At 40.7% G+C, this 23,781-nt stretch overlaps 1 long non-coding RNA gene and 1 pseudogene across 2 annotated transcripts in view; one reads left to right on the top strand and one right to left on the bottom strand.

Moving 5' to 3' along the window:
• The window catches only part of LOC149216972 (uncharacterized), a 293,767-nt gene that overhangs the window by 230,821 nt on the left and 39,165 nt on the right, over positions 1-23,781 (bottom strand). The gene's annotated exons all lie outside the window — the stretch shown is intronic.
• LOC149216973 (putative apyrase 7 pseudogene) lies at positions 9,268-12,448 on the top strand (annotated as a pseudogene).

The following is a 23,781-nucleotide window of genomic DNA, read 5'->3' as shown; positions in this document are numbered from 1 at the left end:
AAAAAAAAAATTGAAAAAAGATTTAAAAAAAAAAAATTTTGAAAAAATAAAAATTTTGTGGGAAAATTATTTTTTGCCAGATCCAGTTATTTTCGGAAATTGTCATATTTTTCATGCTGAGATCTAAATTTTCAAGCCGAGACGCGAAATTGATATCTGGTTAATGGTTTATGATTTGTGGTGGTTTAAAGCATTTATCTTTTCGAAGTTTTTCAGTGGCTGGATATCGTTTTGGTTATGTGATTTAGCTGATGGTAGATGATTATTGTTCATGGTTCATACTTTATCTCATTTAACAAGTAATCATCTCTTAAGGCACTGGTCTGCTAACTAATCAAATCTATCGAGTGCTTTTATATCGTATCTCGTGTCTCCCAACCAACTGGTCGACAGTTGGCATTCACCATCTCACAGGGTCTACCCCCCTTAGCCGCGGGAGACAGGCTTAAACGGAGGGATCGGGGATCAGAGTGACAGCCCCCGGTCCGAGCGTTGTCGTGCCAATCTGCGCGACAACACACTCTAGGGAAGGTCACGACAGATTGGAAGGCCCTAGAGATGGAGTGGGATGATGAGAAGACAGGGAGGCATGAGAAGATACAAGGACAGCACACATACCCGCCTCAGACTGTTTCGGCTCATCGGATGGAGGCAATCTTCCGGAAGGCAGACATAGAGTGGGCAGTGGAGCTGCGTGCATCAGAGGCAAGGACCACAGGGCAGACAGTGCACCCAGAGGTATAGTCCATCCTTGACCGATATGCCATAGTATTTGGGGAGATTCCGCCGGGACAGCCACCGGACCGGGGGTTTGAGCACACCATCGAGCTTGAGCAGGGCATACAGGAAGTGATTACTACCCCTTATAGGCATCCCAAGGCCTATCGAGATGAGATTGAGCAGGCCATTCAGGAGTTGCTGGCTCTTGGGCACATTCAGCCGAGCACGAGTCCTTTTGCTTCTTCCGTGGTGTTGGTGAAGAAGAAGGACATACATTGAGGATGTGCACTGACTACAAGGCCCTGAACAAGAAAACACTGAAGAAAAGGTACCCCATACGCAGGATCGATGAGTTGATGGATGAGTTGAGAGGAGCATGGTTCTTCTCAAAGATTGATTTGAGATCTGGGTACCATTAGATTCACGTGAGGGAACATGACATTCCCAAGACCGCCTTCAGGTGTCACTATGGGCACTTTGAATTTTTGGTGATGCCCTTCGGTCTAACCAAACCCCCGCTACATTCCAGTCTTGCATGAATCACATCTTCTGCAGTCATTTAAGGAAGTTTGTGTTGATGTTCTTTGATGATATCCTCATTTAAAGCAGGACTTGGGAGGAGCATCTCCAGGCTGTTGAGATAGTATTGCGCATCTTGGAGGAGCAGCAGTTCTATGCTAAGCTCTCCAAGTGTGAGTTTGGGTTAACGGAGATGTTATACTTGGGACACATCATAGGGGTGGACGGAGTGAGGGTCCACGAGGAGAAGATCAAGGCCATCAGAGATTGGCCGGAGCCGAGGAACGTGACAGAACTTCGAGGATTCATTGGCATTTGCACCTACTACTGGAAGTTCGTCAAGAGTTTCTCACAGCTTGCTGCATCCCTGATGGATTTGACAAGGAAGGGGACATTCAGTTGGTCGGATACAGCGTAGCAAGCCTTTGATAGGCTCAAGGAGGTTATGAGCAGCTGCCCAGTGCTTGCATTGCCGAAATTTTCGCAGTCATTTGTTTTGGAGTGTGAAGTGTCAGGAGAGGCGATCAGCGTAGTATTGATGCAGGGAGGTCACCCTATAGCCTTTGAGAGCCGGAAGCTCCTTCCACACGAGAGGTTGTATTCTATATACGACAAGGAGATGTTGGCCATCATGCATGCATTGGCCAAGTTTCGGCAGTATTTAGTGGGTAACAGGTTCAGGGTGAGGACTTATCACAACAGCCTCGGGTTCTTTTAGGAGCAGAAGCAGCTACAGGAGAGGCAGCAGAAGTGGATCAGTAAGATCCAAGCATATGACTTTGACATTGAGTATGTGAAGGGTAAGAACAACGTGGTAGCAGACGCCCCTTCACGTTGACCAGTCACGTTGTCTCTTATGAGCTTAGACGCAGACTGGAGGGCTCGACTCTTAGTTGAATACTCCAAGGACAGATTTGCATGTGAGGTTCTAGATGGGCAGGTGGCGAATGACAGGTACAGGGTGGTCGATGAGATCATCTACTACAGGGACCGGATCTTCTTGACTAAGGGGTCTCAGCTCAAGAAGAAGATACTTCAGGCATCACATGATTCACCATTGGTTGGCCATCAAGTGTTTACCAAAACCTACAGGGCCATTAGAGAGAGGTTCTCATGGAAGGGCCTCAAGGAGGTCGTACTCCAGCATGTCTGGGAGTGCGATGTTTACCAGAGGAACAAGGGGGAGATGAACCATCCCGCAGGATTATTGCAGCCTCTTCCCATTCCGGAGGAGAAATGGGAGTGTATTTCGATGGACTTCATCACAGGGTTGCCCATAGTACAGGGCAAGGATTGCATCTTTGTCGTCGTTGATCGACTGACAAAGTACTCACACTTTTTCGCCATATCCGCGCACTACACAACAGCATAGGTGGCCGAGTTCTTCAGAGAGATCTTCAAATTACATGGTCTTCCCAAGACCATCACCAGTGACAGGGGCAGCCGTTTCATGGGCGAATTTTGGCAGGAGCTTTTCCGGTTGGTGGGGACGGAGTTGACACCGAGTACCAGTTATCACCCACAGACGGATGGGCAGACAGAGATAGTTAACAAGTGGCTAGAGGGCTACTTGCATAACTATTTCAGTGGGCAACAGCAAGCATGGCTTAAGTGGCTGCATCTGGGGGAGTACTACTACAACACTACACATCACATGTCCATTGGTATGTCACCATTCTATGCTTTGTATGGATATCATCATTTATCTTTTGCTGACATGATTTTTGGTGCTAGCAAGGCTCCGAGTGCCAAGATTTGGATCCAAGAGAGTCAGGATATTCTCTGAGCTCTCAAGGATAATATGGCTACAGCGCAGAACCAACAAAAGTTGTATGCTGACAGGGGTTGGGTGGAGAGACAGCTTGAGGTAGGGGACTTGTTCTACCTACGATTACAGCCATACCGACAGTCGTCACTGAAGCAGAAGGGGGCTGAGAAGCTCAAGCCCCACTTTTATGGGCCATACGGGGTGATACGCAGGATTGGACAGGTTGTGTATGAGTCATAACGTCTTTCATGTATCATGCAGCAAGATTCATAACGTCTTTCATGTATCATGCCTGAAAAAGGCATGGGGGCAGCGTGTGACAGTGACAAATGAGCTACCACCCACGGACAATGAGGGGCATCTAGTGTTGCAGCCAGAGGCTATTATTAATACCAGGGAGAGGCAGCTACGGAACAGGACAGTCCAGGAATTCTTGGTGAGGTGGAAGAATTTAACGGATGAGGATGCCACTTGGGAGAGAGAAAATTTTGCAGCATCCATCACTTCAGTTACTTGAGGACAAGCAACATTTAGCCGAGGGAGACTGTAATATTCCTAATTAGTCATGGCTAATTGGAATATTCGATTTTGCTCAATTTTGCCTTCTATAGTTATTTATAAATAAAAAGGTGAGGAAAGGGGGGGACATAGCTCACCTTTAGAATAAAGTCACTCCCTAGTAGCACAACGTTGTAACTTAAAGGGGAGCCAAGGGGGCCAAAGGACCACGTAGAGGAGGGGCCCACGCAGACACTTGGAGGGACTATGCTAATGGAAAGGAGCACGTGGCAAGAGAAGGGGCTACGTTGGAGGAGATGGGCCTTGGGGTTAAGAGAGGCCAACGCTAGAAAGGGGAGAGGAGCCTCCTCATTTTGTCATTGGATTATGAGCATCTGAGCTAGTCACTACGACTTGGAGCACGCTAGCTGTTTAGCCTGTCTGCAGCACTGTTTAGTGCACTGAGTGTCTCCGTTCGGAGATCTCACCCTTAGCCCCGGGGGATTTCAAGTGCCTACTCGGGCAAGGTAGTTTTAGCAGTCTTTTTGCAGTAGTGTTGATCTTTGGCATTGAGGAGGAGCTGAGCATTGGAGGACTGCGCAGTCTTGAGCAATGTTTTAAAACTCCGACTCCGACTCCGACTCAGTATCGACTTGGCCGGCTCGATTTCAATGACTCGGTCGTTGTAAAAAATACATTAAATATTTATTTTTTTATAAAAACACATAATTTTAAAGATTTTCATTCATGTTTCCAAACACACAGCATTAGAATATAGATAGAAGACAACATATGATCAAAGTAGGCTCATGAATATATCCATTATATCAAAATGGCACCCAATGCACTGTCCAATACATACACGATGTTGATATATAGATCAAAACAAAAACACATAACCAAGGAGGCTATAAATGGCCTCTACAACAAAAGTCTATGACCAGTACAACTGGTAACTGCTAGAGTTTCCAACATCATCTGGCTCAATGTTACTTGAGAGCGGGAGCGAGAGTGAAAACAAGAGTGGGAGCGACATTTTCAGAAGCTCCTGGTTTGGGAGCAAATCCCGGAGGAGTTCGACAACCAATATCACTAACATCAAGGTACATAGAGAGATTGGTGCTCTTGATTAAATACGAGTTCCATACCCTAATACATGACAAAATTCAATGGAAACATTGCAATCCTCCAATCCTGAAATCCTGAAAAACTGATAAGTCTGCTGGATTTTGAATGAAATCTAAAATTCTACTTTCTCCATATGAAATCCAATGAGGCCGGAACCACTCTCAAACATCCTGAGTCATTTCATGGTAATGTTAAAAATTTAAGTAAAAGGATGAAAATGAAGATTAAGGAGAATGTCACTTTTACTTTAAGAATTTAACATTACCATGAAATTTGAATAGCATATCAATACTAGGAGAGGGGAATGGACCCCAAATAGCACTTAACCAATTTAGAAAACACCTTGGAGTCCCCAACAATCAGCTAAATGTTAAAAAGTTAAAAAAAAATTAGAAAAATCCCTGTTTTTTTGGGTGACTGGCCGGATTTAATGACTCGGCCGAGTAGATGTGGAAACGGCCGAGTTGGCCGAGTCATGGCTGACTCGGCCTCCCGAACCGTTTCCTCCACCGAGTCATATTTCTGGGCAATGAAACGGATCAACTCGGCCGTTTCCATTTCGAATTGGCCGAATTTTAAAACTATGATTTGTTAAGGATTTTCCCCAGGTACAATCCTTTCTAGTAGGGCTTGACTCTTGAGAGAGAGGGACGCAGTTCTTCTGGAGGGAGTTCCGGATTGGGGGTTTGTGGAGGATTTCAGCTAGGATATTGAGCAAGGGATCAACCCTTGCATATTGGAGGATTTTGGCTGAGTTTCAGGCAGCATTTTGGTGGGTTTTATTCAGTGGCAGCGCAGAGCCTTGAGGGATTACATGGGTCCTCAAGGGGGCAATTTTCGGGGGTCAGCCATTTCAGAAAAGATTTATGGGTTTTTCTGGGTTTCTTAAGTAGAGTCCAATTCCAGAGTTTCAACATTTTCTGAGGAGGGGAACAACCCCAAATCCTCATTTGATTTCCAGCAGTAGCATCAGCACAGTAATTCTCCAGCAACTTGGACGCAGTTCAGAGAGAGGCCATTCCTTTGTTATTCTGAGTGTATTTCTTCACTTGCCCTATGCAAGTCGAGGTGCCATCTTTCTGATCACCTCATGTACTCATTATATTACTCAATATAATAAAATGGCTTAGCATTTCTCTCTACATTTCTTGAGTATATGCTTATATTTCATGTTTATATTATTATATGTTGCACCATTGTTATTTCCATCACTTTGAGCTTCCCGGTTATTATATCATTTGTACGTATTTGGTTGGAGTTTACTGGGGTTTGGGGAATATCTCTGAAACGGGATATTACAGAGCATATTAATTATGGAAGCCTTATGAGGCTAGTCTAATCCACAAGCCAGTAAAGAAAGGTTAGTACTACACAGAGTTGTCCACACGTCTACAGGAAAGTCCCCATTTGAAACTTGTTTTGGATATTTTCTACCTTCACCTTTCGATATTGCATATGGGCAGCAAGGAGGAGTGAACGAAGACATTACAAGAGATGCTTTGAGGGCTGAAAAAATTATAGAAAATATCAGGCAGATCCATCTACAGGTACAGGAAACACTGTAGAAGTCACAAGTGAAGTATAAGGCCAAGCATGATTAGCAGAGAACAGAGAAATCATTCATGGTGGGATAGTTGAACAAGGAAAGGTTGCAGTGCCCTGGTAAGAAAATCAAGGCTCTAAGGTATAGCCTCTTCGAGATATGGGAAAAGGTCAGTGATAATGCCTATCGACTCAGTTTACCACCATATGTGCACATTTACTCGGTTGTAAATGTATGCACACCATATCTTTGTTCCCCAAATCAACCATATCCATATGTATACACACCTCTTTGGCTATGACCATCATTCTTCATGGAAGTCTCAAAGTTTGTGATGCATTAGAGATCCCTAATGCAGTGACCCACATCCTCCAAGACAGTGGAAAAATATCTTGCGACCTCCAACTCAAGAGTAACCAAATCCAAGTCAAGGCACTCTTAACGCCCCCCTTAATGTCCCATTTGCATCTTTTAGGTACCTTCAAAACGAGGTGACTTCCCTTGGTGCAGGAATCAGGTTAAAAGAGGTAACATGGAAAATGTGTTGAGTAAGAAAGATGTAGAAGCAAGTCAAGGACACATCATAGACTAAGGGAAACTAATGTGCAAGAAAGGTCAAGCCTTAAACCACACAAAAAGCAGGCAAATGGATCCAGACAAGGAGTTTCCTCTACCCTTTCTACCTATTGGACCATGTAGAGGTCAATTTGGAGGAATGTTGAGGCAAAACAGAAGGTCATTTATGTCTCCAAGCAATCCAAGGGGCATTTCGAGTCAAAATGAAGCAAGGAGCCTAAAAGCATGGTTTGAATCATCTTTGCACCAAGCAAAGGGATGTTGTCCACATTATACTAGCCGTCGGTGTTGAAGTTTGTAAGTTTACTTAGATAGAAACCCTCCATGCACTTTATCTGAGTTATCCCTACTCACATGTTATTTTCCTTAACAAGTTATTTACAGTATAAATACTGAAGATAAACACTAGTGCATGCTCAACATATTACAAATCAGCAACTAAAAAGAAACAAAAACAAAAACACCATATGACACCATTATTTTTGGACTAATGTCCCCGGAAAAACCCAATGTGGGAAAATTGGTGCAACTATCTAAGGGTTTTCTTATTAAGCAATATCAAAGTACAATCTGGGTGCCAAAACTGGCCTACCCAACAGAGAATTTCTTTAGCAGTAATACCTCTCAGTTTCTGACAAATCTACTGGCTAAAACCCTGGATAATCCTTCCGGCAGCTACTCAGCACCAATCTGCCCAGAAACCCCAGTGTTTGCCCAATCTGGATTGTGTCAGACTCTCCTAGCCCAACGCTGGCCCTGCGTCAGCCCCAGGAGGCCCTGTGTCAGCTCTCTGAGCCTCTGCGTCGGCTACGCTGACCTCTCTAGTGCTCTGCACAGAGCACTTAGCTGCCTCTGCATGGCCCTGCGTGAGGACTGGTTGCTCCTACGTCACTCTCTATCTCTGCTCTGCTGCTCTCTCAGCACTATCTCTACCTCTATCTCTCTGTACTCAATGCCCCTCAGTTGCTCTCTGATCACTGATTCTATCTCTCTTAGCAAACCCCACTCTAAAGAATAGAATGACCGATCACTCTAGTGTATTCTCCAAGTGACACTCAAACATCCTCTTATACGTTTCTCGTTGACATATCAACAGCCGAGATTAATTCCCTAATCAACGGCTAAGCTTAGATCTGGCCTGATCCATGTCCAAACCCTTTCTGAGTATTGGAGATCTCATGTGCCCCAACCTCTCCACCAAATTTCGTGGCTAGAGCACATCCGATGCTACCCCAAATCCACAGGTGGAAAGCACAACGTCCACTTTCAAGCAACATTGTGCAAACAAATTGTAATTTTTTACTAACTAAGCACTCAAGTTAATTTTTCAAGCAATGTCAAGATATACTTGATGGAACGTTGTACCCTTAGCTCAATTCAAACCTCCTTTCGTCAAATATAACCTCTAATTGGTGGGATGTCTCACCTATTTTCAGTTTTAGGTAATGTAATGAAATAACTTGTAGTTTGACTTAATCATCTAACATATTATGGATGAAAAGTCACTTGTTTTTTAATCAAAAGGAGCAAAGATGTTGAGATCCTAACCTATAAATAGAGAAATATTCCCTCATTTGCAAATCATTGTGAATTGATGAAATCGGTTTTCCATAATGTGAAACATTTTCATGAAAGCTTTGGTGTTCATCATGAATTATATTTCTTGGTTGATTTCACATATTTCTTAAGGGGATTTGTGGATAACTAAAGAATACTACAAAAACTAACTAGATCAACCCATTTGAAAGGAAGCTTTGTCACTTGCTAAGGGATGTCTAGGGTTTTACTCACACATCTCTCTTGTTGATGTAAGGTAGAGTTTGTTTCTTCTTGTTGGGCCATGCCCTAGTGCTCCTCACCAAGGGATTTGGTTTATTTTGCATCATAGTTGATCTATTTGTTGAAGAATTTTCCGTAAGTATAATATGTTCTAGTAGGGCTTGGTTTCAAAACTTGTTCTTGATTAGGAGCGAGCTCATTTAACTTTTGGGGTTCCACCTCCAGCCATAATCCACAATCATTGATCAACCAACTCAAGAGGGGCATCGATTTGAACCCATAGCCCTAGTGGAAATAAGGCACACCCCTTATTCCACCAAACCACCATCTCTTTTCACTAAATTCTGCAATATTCCTTAATTTTTATTCTTCAAAAAGCCCTAAGAATAGAAAAATATATACATCATAAATAATATATATATGGCTCAGGCAGCAGAGATCAAATGCCTAGGGAGCTAAAACCCTTCTAAAGTTTCATATTATCACATTGAAGTTCCCTTAGGAAGTCCTACCTCATCACCTAGTACCTCACACCCTAGAACATCAATTAAAGATGGTTGTTTATCTATTGCGACTCCTCACATCATGAAAAGTCCATAAAGCGCAAGGGACACTAGTTGTTGTGATTGTGGGACTTCGTCCCATTGTTATCACTTAGTTTACCTCTTTGACCCATAGTCTTTCCCTCCCTAGGGCCTGCTAGATTTTGGTAACACAACCTACAACATAAAAGTAAATGGCTTCCCACAACAAGGAGACGACAACAATAGCAAATCACAACAAGGTTGAGAAGCGAGTGAAGGTGAGAAGAGGGCAAGGAAGGACAGGTGGCAAAGGTAGAGACCAACAAGTGGAGGAAAGAGAGATCAAATTTACTCAAGCCAGGACCAAAAAACTGAACCAAATACGCAAGAGGGGACAACAATAGAGATGAACAACTGAAGCCAAGAAGTAAGAGGTGGCAACATTATTTGAGATAGCAAATGAAAGAGGTGAGAATTGAGAACTCTGGAGCACAAATAGTGAAGGAAAGAAGAAAAAGTTGACAATATTAGCGTTGAACTAGGGAATGCAATAGATGAGTGGAATAAAGCATTGGAGCAATGGTTAGAGATGTGATCCCATAGCTGCAGTCTATAGGATGCAACAACCAAGACCAAAGTCCTTAATAGGCAATGGAGAGGCACGGTGATTGGTCCCATCTAAGAAGAAGCCATCTCAAGTCGGGCCCTACCTGAGAAGACGACCTAGAGAGACCCATTAGTGGTGATGTAGCCAAGGAAAGGGGAAAGCAAAAAAAACAGAGAGAGAGGATATAGGAAAAAGGGTTCATTATTAAAAGTATGAATGGGGGTGCTATTATTTTTTTGAGAAACCCTCACCACATAAGGCCTAGGTTTCTCTCACAATGGTCCCTCCCAAAAACAGAGCATCACTCAACTTGGAAGAGCATATTAATTATGGAAACCTTATGAGGCTAGTCTAATCCACAAGCCACTAGAGAAAGGTTAGTACTAGAAGGAAAGAATTTCATTTAGCATTCGATGGGTTAAGAAAAGAAAAGAATAGTATGTGAAAGAAAGCATCATGCAACATTCTTATCTCTTACAATGATATGCGAACATTAGGAGGTGGATTACTATGACTGATGATTTAAGGGAGCCCTTGTTACGCCATAAGGCGTTCCCTCTGAGAGGAACTCCCCTCCGTGCCGCGGTGTCTCGTTATGGGCCCTTAGATCGATTGTTAGACGATGAAATAAACTCCAACCATTAGATCATCGGCCTTTTTAGAAACCAAGCGTCAGCGAAGAGAGGCCAAGCGTCTGTGATGGATGAGAGAGGACAGCAATCTGAGGCGCCTCGATCCCCTTCGATCTGAACATCACGGAGCTCTATGAAGCGGATCATGTCCCTTGACGAAGATGGCAGGGTGTGGTGAGGAGAATACCGGCTCAGGGCGAGTCATTTCTCTGCATCTTCATCAGCTTCTGGCTCTTCTGTTTCATCTTCTGCATTGCCGCCCTTAGCTTCACCCTTCAGGTCTGCATGGGCAGGTTATGGAAAGACAGGTGGCCTGCGGCTTTCATCGTCTCTCCAAGACTTCTCAACATACCGCAAGGTTGGTTCTGAAGAAGGGGATTTAGCCTTGAGCGGTGCTGGTATTCTTCGAACAAAACCTTCATCGATAAGGGAGGGCACAGGAGGAGGCACTAGCTTTTCAAAGGAGAAGGGCCTACCTTCAACACCATTGAGAAAACAATGCTAGTTAAAGGTGGCTGTTGGGTTTTTACTTCTCTTAATGCTTTTAATTCTGATCATTGCGGGATTTGGTTGGTTAAAATCTTATCGGAGTACAGAGGCATCACATTTTTCTATAGTTTTGGACTGTGGGAGCACTGGTACCCGAGTTTATGTGTATGAGTGGGTGCGGAATGATGGCAAGCATCAAGGGAGTCTTCCAATGGTGTTGCGCCCATTTCCTGAAGGTACTGATGGCAAGTCAAGGCAACAGAATGGTCGAGCTTATCATCGCATGGAAACTGAACCTGGTTTTGATAAACTTTTACACAATGAATCAGGGTTGAGGTCAGCCATGGAACCACTGCTCCAGTGGGCTGAAAAGCAAATACCGGCTCATGCTCATAAAAATAGCCCTCTTTTCCTTTTGGCCACAGCAGGGCTTCGCAGGATGCCAAGTCCAGATTCAGAATGGATCCTGGACAAGGCATGGTCAATTCTAGAAGAATCTCCATTTATGTGTCGAAGAAACTGGGTTAGGATAATTACTGGGGTAGAAGAGGCTTACTATGGATGGGTAGCTCTTAATTATATGATGGGCAGATTGCAGAATATGCCGATTCTGGAGACATTTGGTGCACTTGACTTAGGGGGTTCCTCATTACAGGTGACATTTGAATCTAAATATGGCTTGAATCTGACCATTGGAACAATGGAACGCCATCTAAATGCATATTCTCTTACAGGTTATGGCCTAAATGATGCCTTTGAAAAGTCCGTTGTACTTCTACTCAGAAAAAATTTAAAAACTGACAGTGGGAAATTCTCTGGTGGTCAGTTGCATCTCAATCATCCTTGCATACATGCTGGTTATAGACAGCAATACTCATGTTCTCAGTGTTCTTTCTTACTCCAGAATGGAAGTCCTCTGGTTGGTGGAAGAGACATAAGTAAAGAAGAATCTCGAGTAGGGCTTGAGTTGATTGGTGAGCCCAACTGGGAAGAATGTGAAGCTCTAGCGAAATCAACCATAAATGCCTCTGAATGGTCACATTCGGGGGCAGGGACAGACTGCAAACAACATCCTTGTGCTATCAGTGATCAGCAGCAACAATCTCAAGGGCAATTCTATGCTATTTCAGGTTTCTTTGTTGTGTTCAAGTTTTTTAATCTATCTGCTGCTGCTTCATTTAATGATGTTCTAGAGAAGGGTCGGGAGTTCTGCACTAAAACTTGGCAAGATGCTGAGCGGAGTGTTGTTCCACAGCCTTTTATAGAACAATATTGTTTTCGTGCTCCATATATAGTATCACTCCTGAGAGATGGTTTGCAATTGAAGGAGCAACAAGTAGTTGTGGGGTCTGGTAGCATTACTTGGACTTTAGGTGCTGCATTGTTCCATCGGTAATGGAATTTCTCCAAGTCGTTCTGGTAAGCTCTGTAACTGAAACTTTAAATTATTCATCTTCAACAGTTTTTTTGCCATTTTGATTAAATTCTTCCAGATCCATCACAGTGAGTTTTTTGAGTTGACATTTTGATCCAGCCAGAGTGGCTCACCATCAGGACTCAAAAAACACTTGCTGGCTCGAAGCCTCCAAATATCAACTCAAAAAACTCAGTGTGATGGATCCAAAAAAAATTAATCAAAGTTATTCACATCACAGAAGCCTTAACTCAGAAAAAACTTATTTTACCAATTGAATAATCTTGATTGATCATTTTTCTTTTCCTTCACTCACTTGACAATCTGCCTCTATATGTTTGTGTTTATGTTGCCTTTTAATTCTCTTTTCTTTCAGAGGCTATGCATTTATTACTCTTCGCTGCATCTTATGCTTATGTCAAGTTTTTAACCTCTGTGGTTACAGAAATGTTGATTCCCCTGCTTTTTCCACAAGTCCGCTGCATATGTTTGCATAAAATTTTCACTTAAGTTTCTTATTGAATTTACAAGTGTTTGTTGCTTGAGTGCCATGCTTGGTTGTCTTTGGTTTGCCAAAGGTTTTGAGAAGATTAATACGATTAGTTTGGACTAGTGCTCAGCTGAGTATTAGCAATAGTTTATAATTTCTGTAACTATACTCATGATGATGATTTGTTCCATGAAAAAATAACACACAACAAAGGATCTGTACATGTGAACCTGTAGTATGTGGAATAAAGTCAGCTCACTCCCGTTGAGGATGTCAATTAATTTTCTCATGTTCCACTAATCTCAACAAGGGTAAAACCACAGAAGAGGCATCCTCAGGTCACGAGCTGTTCAAGACTAAAAGCTCATGGGCTCTTGATATGTTTGGCTATTGCTGTTCCACATTTTTCATTTTTGTGATTACTACACAATTAAATGCAGAACAGGTTTAAAGTCTATGAAGTGTTTCAGATGATTGGGAACACCTATGGCAGTATTGTGTGGAAAATGGGTATATTATAATGTGGCATTGTGGCTGCATCTAATGTTTCCTCATAATCAGGTTTCTGGGATTCCAAGTGAGCTGAGGTGCCTCCCTTCCTGGATGCTTTGTTCACAAGGATGAAACCAAGTGCCTTTGATGCACCATTTGCGTGAGTCAAGAACTGTGGATATGAAGAATGGGATACTCGATGACATTCTACATGATATCGTTGACGTTGTTGGATTATGTCAAACAGTCAAAGTGGACAATGAAACATTTGGAGATTCCATGAATTTCAAAAAGCATGCCTTCCTTAAAGAAAATATAAAAGATTTAACACTGTACACAGGATACTTCCCAAAGCTTGTTTAATTATAAAACACATATATTTCTCAAATGTAGAAGTCATACCATGTGTGTGTTCCTTAATAAACCTTATAATAGAGTTTATAGAGCTGATCTTTTCTACGGACGAGATAGTCATTTAGGAAAAGAGGCTAACTTGAATTTGAAATGTTGTGTGGTCATTAGTATGTGTCGTAACTATGTTAAAGAAGCGACCAAATTGAAGAAACAGCAAGTGTATTTCCCTGGAGGTACCTTGTAGTACTGAGAAATTATTAATGATATGTTTTTCACCCCTTGTATTTAATATGCAAACAGGAATCTAGCAATTAGTTATTTCGTTTTTTCTATTCAAGACCAGATCCATAGTGCCTAAATTTGCTACTGGGCTAACCTGCATAGCCATGACTCTTTTCAGCATCTGGTCACAAAGGAGTGTCCTCTCTAGTTCTGTTTTCACACCAACACGTTTCTTGGCATGTGCCTTAGGGCATCTTAGTTGACCCTTGTTTCTGGTCATATGCTCAGGATTCTTTCCTTGTTCCCTGCTTGTGAAATGTGTCAAAAAGATCTGAGCTATAACATCAATTGTAACATTGCAGATCATGCTTGTCACTATTTTTTTTATGCTCCTCTTCATTGGCCACTGATCCATGGCAATGCATTCCTTTTCTGATGAGTGACATTCAGAAGAAGTTTTTAACATTAGAATAGTTTGATTCCAATTTTGGTTATAATTTAATACAATGCATACTTCTTCGATCCTGGAAATTGAGGGAAAATTTTACATGCAAGAGATATCGAAGACAGTGCACCTTCGTAGGTAGTTAATCCAGGGGATAACCATCAACATGGTGACAAACTCAAGTTGAATGTGTTTCCCGTGTGATCTAGGCTTAACTTTCCCCAACCTCTTACATGCTCATTATTTGCTTATCATTTCCTTTTTTCTCCAAAGGCATTGCTCTAAGTTATTCTTGACAAACGGAGTTATATGGGGAAGTTGTTCATATCATGGACAGAATTAGCAAGGATCGAATAGAAGTTCACCACTTTTGCATCTCTCCAAAAGCTTTAGCTTTGTTTACACATACTGTAAACATGGATACGTTTTGGATCTGATTGGATTTCTTTTTTTATGGGCTTGGTTCTGATGCAACTGACATTTATTTACAATGAGGAATTTCATCTCTTCTTTTCCATTTTCCTAAAGTTGTTTGAACTCATTTCCAGAATTGCTAACTGGTGTGGTTGAAGCTACTATAAAAAACTAAAAAAGGATCAAATAAGGCAATTCTAGGGGATGGGCTGACATCCATTGTAGGAGGTAGGCTGCATGTTCTACTCTTCTCATGTATTATCATTGAACTGAAATTTAAGTCCAGGACTACAGTTTGTAGATCTGTTTCTATTGTCTTTGGTGCTTTGATCCTTCAACTAGTTTCCCCCATTTTATTCTGTCTCATGTGTTGTGAAACTGCCTTCCCTATAAGTGGTTCGGGGGAGAAGCTTTGCTTCTTTTAATAACATGCTCAGTCTACTAATCCTGATTGGATGGGATAGAAATTCATGTGGTCGCCATTAAGATTTCTATTGTTTAGTTTTACTTTACAAGAAGGATTTTGTATCTACTTTATTGATCTCATCACAGGAAACCTTCCAAATTCATTTGTCATGTAATTCTAATAATGTTGTTTATTCTTCCTTGAAATGAAATTAAAACAGTTATGAATCATGATGTTGCAAATTGTATATGATTTCTGTCTGTGTTTTCCCAAGCATCATATTCTGTAATGTAACTGGAATTATTTTTCTTCATTATTTTCAGGGAATGGAAGAGCAAAGATACCACTTAGCCCTTCAAATTCAGGGTGTCAGCAACCATTTGGACTTGCGCAAAGCCTTGCGGGTGGAAGTGTGCAGCATGCTGATTCTCTCAAGCACCAGTCAACTGTGTCAGTTGGATTGTGTTTTCCAAGCAATTTGGGGCAAATACAAACTGATACTGGACCCTTGTGGACGCCTCACAGAGGTCAAATGCGGTTGCAGAGTCGACGATCACAATCAAGAGAAGATCTCAGTTTATCAGTTTTAGAGAGCCATGTCGTCAAGTTGTGATGGCTAGAAGCTGTATATAGATTTTAGAGAAAGGCTGTGCTTTTCTCAAAAGTGTACATTACAGGAGAATCTGGAATATCAACTTGTTAAGCGAGTGTAGCTTTATGCAGCATCTCTGGGCTGGTTCTTTATGTATTGAAGGGAGATCCCTACAGCACAACTGAAATATATACTAAAATATTGCGAATTGTATTTTTGGTCTCTCTACATTTTGGCGGATGGTTGGATCTTGTTAATTTTATCTGTAATGTTAGCATATTCATCTCGCTTAGCGTCTTTGATGGATATTTGTAACATAAATGCATTTTAAATAACATTTTTTTTCAACTTCAGGTCGCTGACAGCCAAATGTCATATTATAGAGTTATCATTTTATTCTTTTTGGAAATTTCGAAATCTCTTGGGACCCGTGTTGTTTCCTGGCAGTGTAAAGTTTCTTTACTTTTCAGAGGTTAAAAGGAAGATTCTGAACACAGTTCATTGGCAGTTCATTCATGTGTTATCTTTAATAGTCAAACTCCAAGTTCATAGGATTCAATTAGTCTCCAAACCTTTTAGACTATTTAAATTTATACCAATTGCAAATAATTATCACAACAATGTACTTGATTTATATCATTCAATTTTTTAATCAGGAAAGAAAATTGATCTTAAATTTAGGAAATGTCATTTTTCGGAGCCAAAATGGCAGAAAATAGTGGTTGGAATACCGTAATTACGCTGTAAGGCGTTCCCTCTGAGAGGAACTCCCCTCCGTGTCGCGGTGTCTCGTTATGGGCCCTTAGATCGATTGTTAGACGATGGAATAAACTCCAACCATTAGATCATCGGCCTTTTTAGAAACCAAGCGTCAGCGAAGAGAGGCCAAGCGTCTGTGGATGGATGAGAGAGGACAGCAATCTGAGGCGCCTCGATCCCCCTCGATCTGAACATCAGGGAGCTCTATGAAGCGGATCATGTCCCTTGACGAAGATGGCAGGGTGTGGTGAGGAGAGCCGTCCATCCATTCGGCGGTGAAGAAGGTGACAGAAAACCCATGGTACACAGTCAGCCGAATATTCACACCAGTTCTTCACTTGATCGCTCTACTTTGTGGTCACTCATTTCATGGCTCCTCGGCATTCTCGTTCTCTGTTGGCGAAAGCTTTCTTATTCTTTATTCTTATTCTTTCCCCCGTTGCAATTTCCACAGGGCTTTGCATTGCAATCAGCCATGCAATTCAAAGAAAAACCAAATATTCTTGCAGCAGATGTCTTCCCTGTACCTCTGGGCCCATGAAAAAGATAAAAGGGTGCAATCTTATCTTTGTTAATTGCACTGGAAAGAGCTTGAGCAATAATGCTCTACCCAACCAGTTCCTCGAAAGACTTGGGACTGTACTTTTGACTCAAGCTTCTATTCACTAACATGTTTTCGTTAGTCCTCATCTATAAGGATTCCTCCTCTGTCTCATATTCACTAATCCCTGACTTTCTGGTCCTGTGATGAGTTTTGATGAGAGGATGGAGATCTAGCTCACTGAAACGTCTGTTGTTTACATGGGGAGAATCACCATAATCGTCCAGAGGCGAGTCCAAGGTTAAAACATTCGTGTGGGGGGGGATCTGACCAATGGGGTTTCATCCTTTGAATAGGAGCAATCCGAGGAAGAAAAATCTGTAACATATTCAAATTGAATAGGTTCTTGATAGTGCAGAGTACTAGCAGAATCAGAGAGTGATTTTCTCCTATTGGCAACCAGCACACCACATGAAAACCTCTTCCCTCTGATGCCCTTAAATTTTTTACCTCTACCATTTCGCCTTCCAGACCAGGACCAAGGAAGTCTGCATCCATTTCTTGAAATTGTTTGACAACCCCCAAACTCTTCAACATTTCTTTGTATATCGATGTTGTTTTGCAGATTTTCCTCCCTTAAAGTTTTATGATCATAAGGCCCAATGTAAGGGTCTATAGTATAAGCCCCATTGTCATCTAAAACAAGTTCGAAGCTTTCTTCTTTGCAAGTATTAGCGGGAGAACTAATCAATGAAAAATCATCTTCATCTACAGGAAGTGTAAACTCATGGAAGGAATTCAGAGCTGCAGGATGGTTTTCATCGGTAAATCCCTGGTATATTTTGAATGATCTTGAAGATGTAGATTTGCTCTTTCCAGCAACAAGTTTTCTTTTCTGAAAGTACTTGGGATTTTTTCGGTTGCTTTTCCTTCTATGATATTTGAGTGCACCTTCAGCATCGAGATCCTCTACCAGAGTACTTCCACAAACAAATTCTCTTTTTGAACTCTTAATATTTTGTATGATTTTCTGTACTGTATCATGTATGCTGTTTTTATCAGAAGTTGTCAAGTTGGTATCAGACACTTTTCCTTCTTGTAAGGCCATGGAACTCATTTATATTGAAGCAGTTAAAGATAATTTTGCATAGGTTATTCACATTAAGGACTGTAGCCTTTCAATTGTTCATCACAGACCAACATTATCAGAATTCAGTCACAAGTCTGGTGTCGAGATAAATTTGCCACGTCACCTGATTTTTCAAATACAAAAACAGATATCTTAGAATACCCAAAATAGGAAAGCTTATTTCCATTCCAAAATCTACTGTGCTTTTTGGCTTCTCTAAGCTCAGGTTTCTACTTTATGCCTGCAAGTTTCCTCATTCACTCAGTTTTATCTACGTTAAGATACCCATGAGTTCATGGACTCTCATTATGATGTTTTGATCTATTAATTCGTCGCAGAAATCCATCTTGTTTTATCTTACTTAGTGGTACAATTCCATCTTTACTTCGTAAAATTCCTGGATGTACCAATTTCAATGATTTTGAATAATTAAGACTGACACATCAAGGAGTTCTGGTTCAAAATCTCTCAAGTTAGACTCAGTTTCAGAATTCCAAGTCATATAATACGCACACCTAAACAGTTTAAAAGCATTAAAGTTTTATCGGAAATTTAAGGTTGAAAAGGCTTTCTGATGAGATTCTAGCTTTAGGAAAATCTGTGCGAAGATAGAATTTCAGTGCCATGGATGGAGAAAGTCAAAGTTATCCTCTACCGCTAGCTTAGACGCCATCAAATATTCCAAAAATTGAGGACTTCCTGTGAAAGTTCACGCTTTCCCTTCATCATTAATAGAGCAAGCAGCAAGAGCTTATCATTTCCCATGCACATGTACATATTATTCATAATGATCCCTATCCATGATTAATACATAGCAGTTACGATGACTCTACCACTCAATATAACTTCCAATTGCAGGGAACAGCACTAAGAAAAGAAAAGAAAAAAACCCTGCAACACAGAAATTGGACGAAAAATTCTATTATCTATAATAAACTCTTTGTGAGTTCATAACACAGATTATCCTTGAAATGAGAAAAAACCAATAACTTCCCTTTTTGATTCGGAAAGAGTAGGCAGGTTGCTTACTTGAATTTTGAATTTGAATGATGATATTCTCAAAATCAATGCCCAAGCCAGCACCATTGAATTATAATTGCTAATGTGACTAACTATATATATATATATATATATATATATTTATAGCACGATTTCCATCTCTACGACTTAATATAAGATTTGGAAATGGTGGCCATCAACTACTCCATCACCATTAGCAGGCCTGCATTTAATAATATTCAAATTAAATTTTGTGCAGGCCTAATGGAATGGAGTCATGCAGTTTAAATAAACAAGAGAGAACTCTTGTTAAATTAATTAATAGAAAATGCTGGTTGGTGGCAGAATGCAAGGTCATTTTAAGATCAGGAAGGTGACTTTCGTTGTATTGTGGATTTGTGTTGGTTTATTAATCACTTATTCTGATTCATATATGTTGATCTCATTATCTATATGATCCGAATATAAAAAGCAGAGGATTCCTGAGAATAGAGAATATATTCATTAGTTTATAATTTATGTTCTAGCATTATTTGGCTAGCTGACCAAGTCATTTGGACATGGCTTTGCCCTGGTTGCAGGTATTCTTCAAAGTGATCCACTAGTGCAAGTGTTTATCATAGATCTCCACAAAAACAGTGAAGTGTTTATCATAGATCTTTATCATAGATCTCCACAAAAACAGTGAAGTGTTTATCATAGATCTTCACAACAACTATTAACAGTTAATCCATATGGATATAATTTCGAAAACAGTTTGGGATACAAAATTCAATTCATTACGCCGTAAGGCGTTTCCCTTTGAAATGAATTGCCCCAGCCGATGCCGTGTCTTATTGTTGACCGAGTTTGGGATACAAAATTCAATTCATTACGCCGTAAGGCGTTTCCCTTTGAAATGAATTGCCCCAGCCGATGCCGTGTCTTATTGTTGACCGTAGATTTGTGGTGTTAGACGATTGAAGGAAGTTTGGTCGTTGATCCTCACACTGTCCTTTTGTCTCCCAACCCAATGGCCTCTGTGTCTTCTGAGTTATTGTTCGGGCGGTGGCAGATTAAGCATTTCTTGATGTCGAGCCTCGCACGGACACTGGAGGCCTTTCCTACGATGGTCATGATTTTCGCCGCTATGAACCCCATTGGCATTGCAATGGAGGGAAAACTCCAGAGGATTTCCTTTCCGTGAAGCCAAGGTTCGAATCCTGCAGCCCGACGGGATCTATATGCTCCATGGACCCGGCCTCATGGGACTGGGACGGAGGCCCCAGGGTTTCGACGGTCTGCGGATGGGATCTCGTCTGCGGCCAGAAATACAAAGTTGGGTTTCTGCAGTCTGCGTTCTTTGTCGGGTGTTTGCTCGGTAATTGATATTTTCAGCCCCTGTGCGCTTTTATATCTGACGGCTGATCGCCATTAAGATTTTCTTTCAGTTTCTGATTTATTTTTTGATACAGGTGCAGGGATATCTGGGCATCTATCGGATTCTTCACTGGGGCGTGAGGGTGTCCTGAAGTTGGTCTGCATCTGCAATGCCATTTTTTGGTTTCTTGACGGCAATGTCGCCGAATTTCTGGGTTTATTTAATTCTCCGTCTATTGACGGGAATTAGCAATGGTGGCCTGGGGTTGTCGTCGTTCGTCTTGGCAACGGAAGCCGTCGGACCGTCCAAGAGAGCACCGGTTGGCATGTCGACTTTCTACTTCTTTTCTCTCGGCATAGCAGTGCTGCCGGCTCTGTCCTACTTTTCCAGCAACTGGAGATATCTGTACGTCGCGGGTTCGATTCCCTCGGTCGTGTATTGCATCTTCGTTCTGCCATTCGTTTGGGAGTCCCCGCGGTGGTACCTGGTGAAGGGCAGGCTGAAAGAAGCCATGGCCATCATGAGATAATAATCATCATCCCTCCATGATTCACATTATAGAAATAATAATTGACATTATCCACATACACAACTCTTGTGATGCATCTTTCTCATATGCTCAGGTCATTTTTTTAAATAAGTGTACTCATCCAATGATGGAGACTCAACACGCATGAGGTACATTAGTCATTTATTCATAAGAATATTTTTCATTTAGTATATTGGGATGTAAAGATTGTGGGTTGAAGTTGGAAATGAATCATGATGCTTGGAAGTTATACTTGTTGCATTATTTCATTTTTGTGGTTATATCCTCCTTCTAGTGAAGTGTAACCATATAGGGACTTGTCCAACCTCATTAAGAATAATAAGCCTAAATAAATTAAAATAGAGTGGCTATATCATTTCATACTCAACACCTTCCATGCATCCCTTTTTTCCATTCTCCTGTCTTTTAACTTAGTGTCATTAGTTTGCAAGTTTCTTACTTGTCTCATTAAACCGATCGAGTATGATGTGTAAGGGTGTCCCTCCATCATCAAAGTTGAAATTTTGCTCATATCCACCAAAATAAAATAAAAAATAAAACTTTACAAAAACAAAAATAAAAAAAATAACCAAACAAAACATTAAAATAATATTTGTTAAATAAATTAAATCCCTCTAAACTCATGTTAGATTTATATTTGAAATAAATCTAAATTAATTCTATTGGAAAAAATGGTGTCCATTTTCCCTGCAGTTCAACCTCGCACTTTATTTCATTTCATAAAAAATGAACACCACTCCATTCAAGTACAGCCTTTGACATGTTACAAAAATTGAAAGATCCATATAACCAGCATCCATATGCTCTTAATCCGTGCTGCTATGAAGCCTTCACATGGGTCCCCTCGACCTAAAATTATTTAATGAGAAAGTTCAAAGGGGAGGTGCATTTTCGAACGGGCTCGCCTTTTAACAACCTGCGGATCCTCACTTGATTGTCCATGCTGCACTAATTTGTTTATCCTGTCGCACAAAAATTCTGTTTCCAATGACAAATTTTACAAGTAATAATAATTTTTTAAGATACAGTGAGCGTTTACAATGATTCAGTGCATGGTTTAACGACGTTTTAGGAGCTAGCCATGGGAGATTTCAGAAGACTATGCTGCTGCTGATGCCTAGAGAGGTTTGTCTATTTTGTTCATGTGTGAAGTCTCGAGGAGACTGCATTTGTAGTTGGGACACTGTTGCCTGCACCTTAAAGGCCTGCTTAGACCTTCATAAACAAAGTTACATTCAAATGAAGCATGCCAACCGAGCCAACATACTAAATAAGTAGCTTCCACTAGGTATTTAGTCATATATTCTCTGTTTGATATGTGCTTATTTATTTTTTATTTTTCAACTTGAAAGGGTGTACCTAATGTCTGTGCATATCCTTCTTACTTCCAGAACACCTAGAATAGGTTACATCATTTGCATTATCAAAAGTAGAATCACAACACACGCAAACAAATACATACGCCCACCAAGCACAAGAAAATAGTGTGATGGCTATCAACTTTTTTAAATCAAACTTGTAATAATCTCAATAATAAATCTAATGTTCTTTAGAGAAGACCTGCTACTCTAGTTTTTGTTGGGTTTCGTACAGTTTATAGTGTATCATAAGGAAATACATTTCTTGAAGGGATTGCATCAGAAGGCTCAACGGACCTTTGAGCATTTTTTTAGGGGTTTATGTTATCCAATCATTAAAATTTTTGATAAAATTAGTCTGGACTATCGACATGCCTATTTTTTTCAATAAATTTGAAGAAGTGCATGTTTTTGCTTTAATAATATGTATACTCCTAAAATTTTCTGAACTGTAGTTTTGTGGGCCAATTGTTTTCTGTATTGTACGGTATCCACATTTGAATTCAGATTCTATCTTGATAACTATCATTTCTTAGTATGTTTTTATGAATATATTGCATTGTAAGTGTTCTCTCTTCTTACATTGGACAAGAGAATACGACTGTCTTTGACAATGTGAAGTTGTGGAAGATGCAAAACTTCCCTTGCTTTACATGAGCCAACTTGACCTTCAATAGAAATGTTGTTGAACACAATGAGAAGTTTCATGCTTCTTTAGAGAGCATCCCGAAAGGCTTGTGTAATTCCTGCTTTGTTTTGGTTGATGCCTTGCTGAGGAATCATTGAGACTCATCATGGTTTTGTGGTCCAATCAGAACCTATTCAATACTCACCTTCGTTGACTATATTAGTCGAACACAAACCCTGTCAAAACTCTCAAGCCAGTAGGGCTCGGGCACAATGTTAGTTCCTCAATATGGTGATCAAAGTCTGTCTTCAACATTACAATTGTCTTCACGCATCCTTTTTCTAAATGAATCTATATTACATGCGCTTGAAGAACTAGCTTTGAAGTCTCTATTCTCAGGCAATGTTCAGGTTTAAGTTCATGTAGGCAATTCTATGTTGAAATTATACTTGCATACCAGAATCTTATATTGGCGGAAGACCGTTACTCAAATGTCTGCCAAAAAGAGAACCCATTTTGACACACCACCTATGCAGAGGAAGAAGCTTCACAAGTGTTTGGGCTCCTTTTCTCTATCATGGCTGGGGAAGTAGCCAAGAGTAAATATCTCTACAGGCATGAAGTCCAATAAAAATAATGTATAAGACATATTTGACAACCAACAATTGCATCTAAAATGAAAAATATGTTCCCGGCCTTTCAGAAAATGTGGAGTCTAGCAGAATGTGAGGCCGTCATTATCATCGAAATTCCAACCAGATATGAATCTTTCAGTCTTATGGTATTATGGGACAATAACATCACTGATATATGAACTATATATCAAGCTTTTAATCCTAAAATAT

The sequence above is a fragment of the Pinus tabuliformis genome, chromosome 1_1, assembly GCF_031772625.1.
Source record: "Pinus tabuliformis cultivar Carrire ecotype Pingquan chromosome 1_1, CPIR1, whole genome shotgun sequence".
Lineage (NCBI taxonomy): Eukaryota > Viridiplantae > Streptophyta > Pinopsida > Pinales > Pinaceae > Pinus > Pinus tabuliformis.
This window is presented reverse-complemented; position numbering and strand designations above follow the sequence as displayed.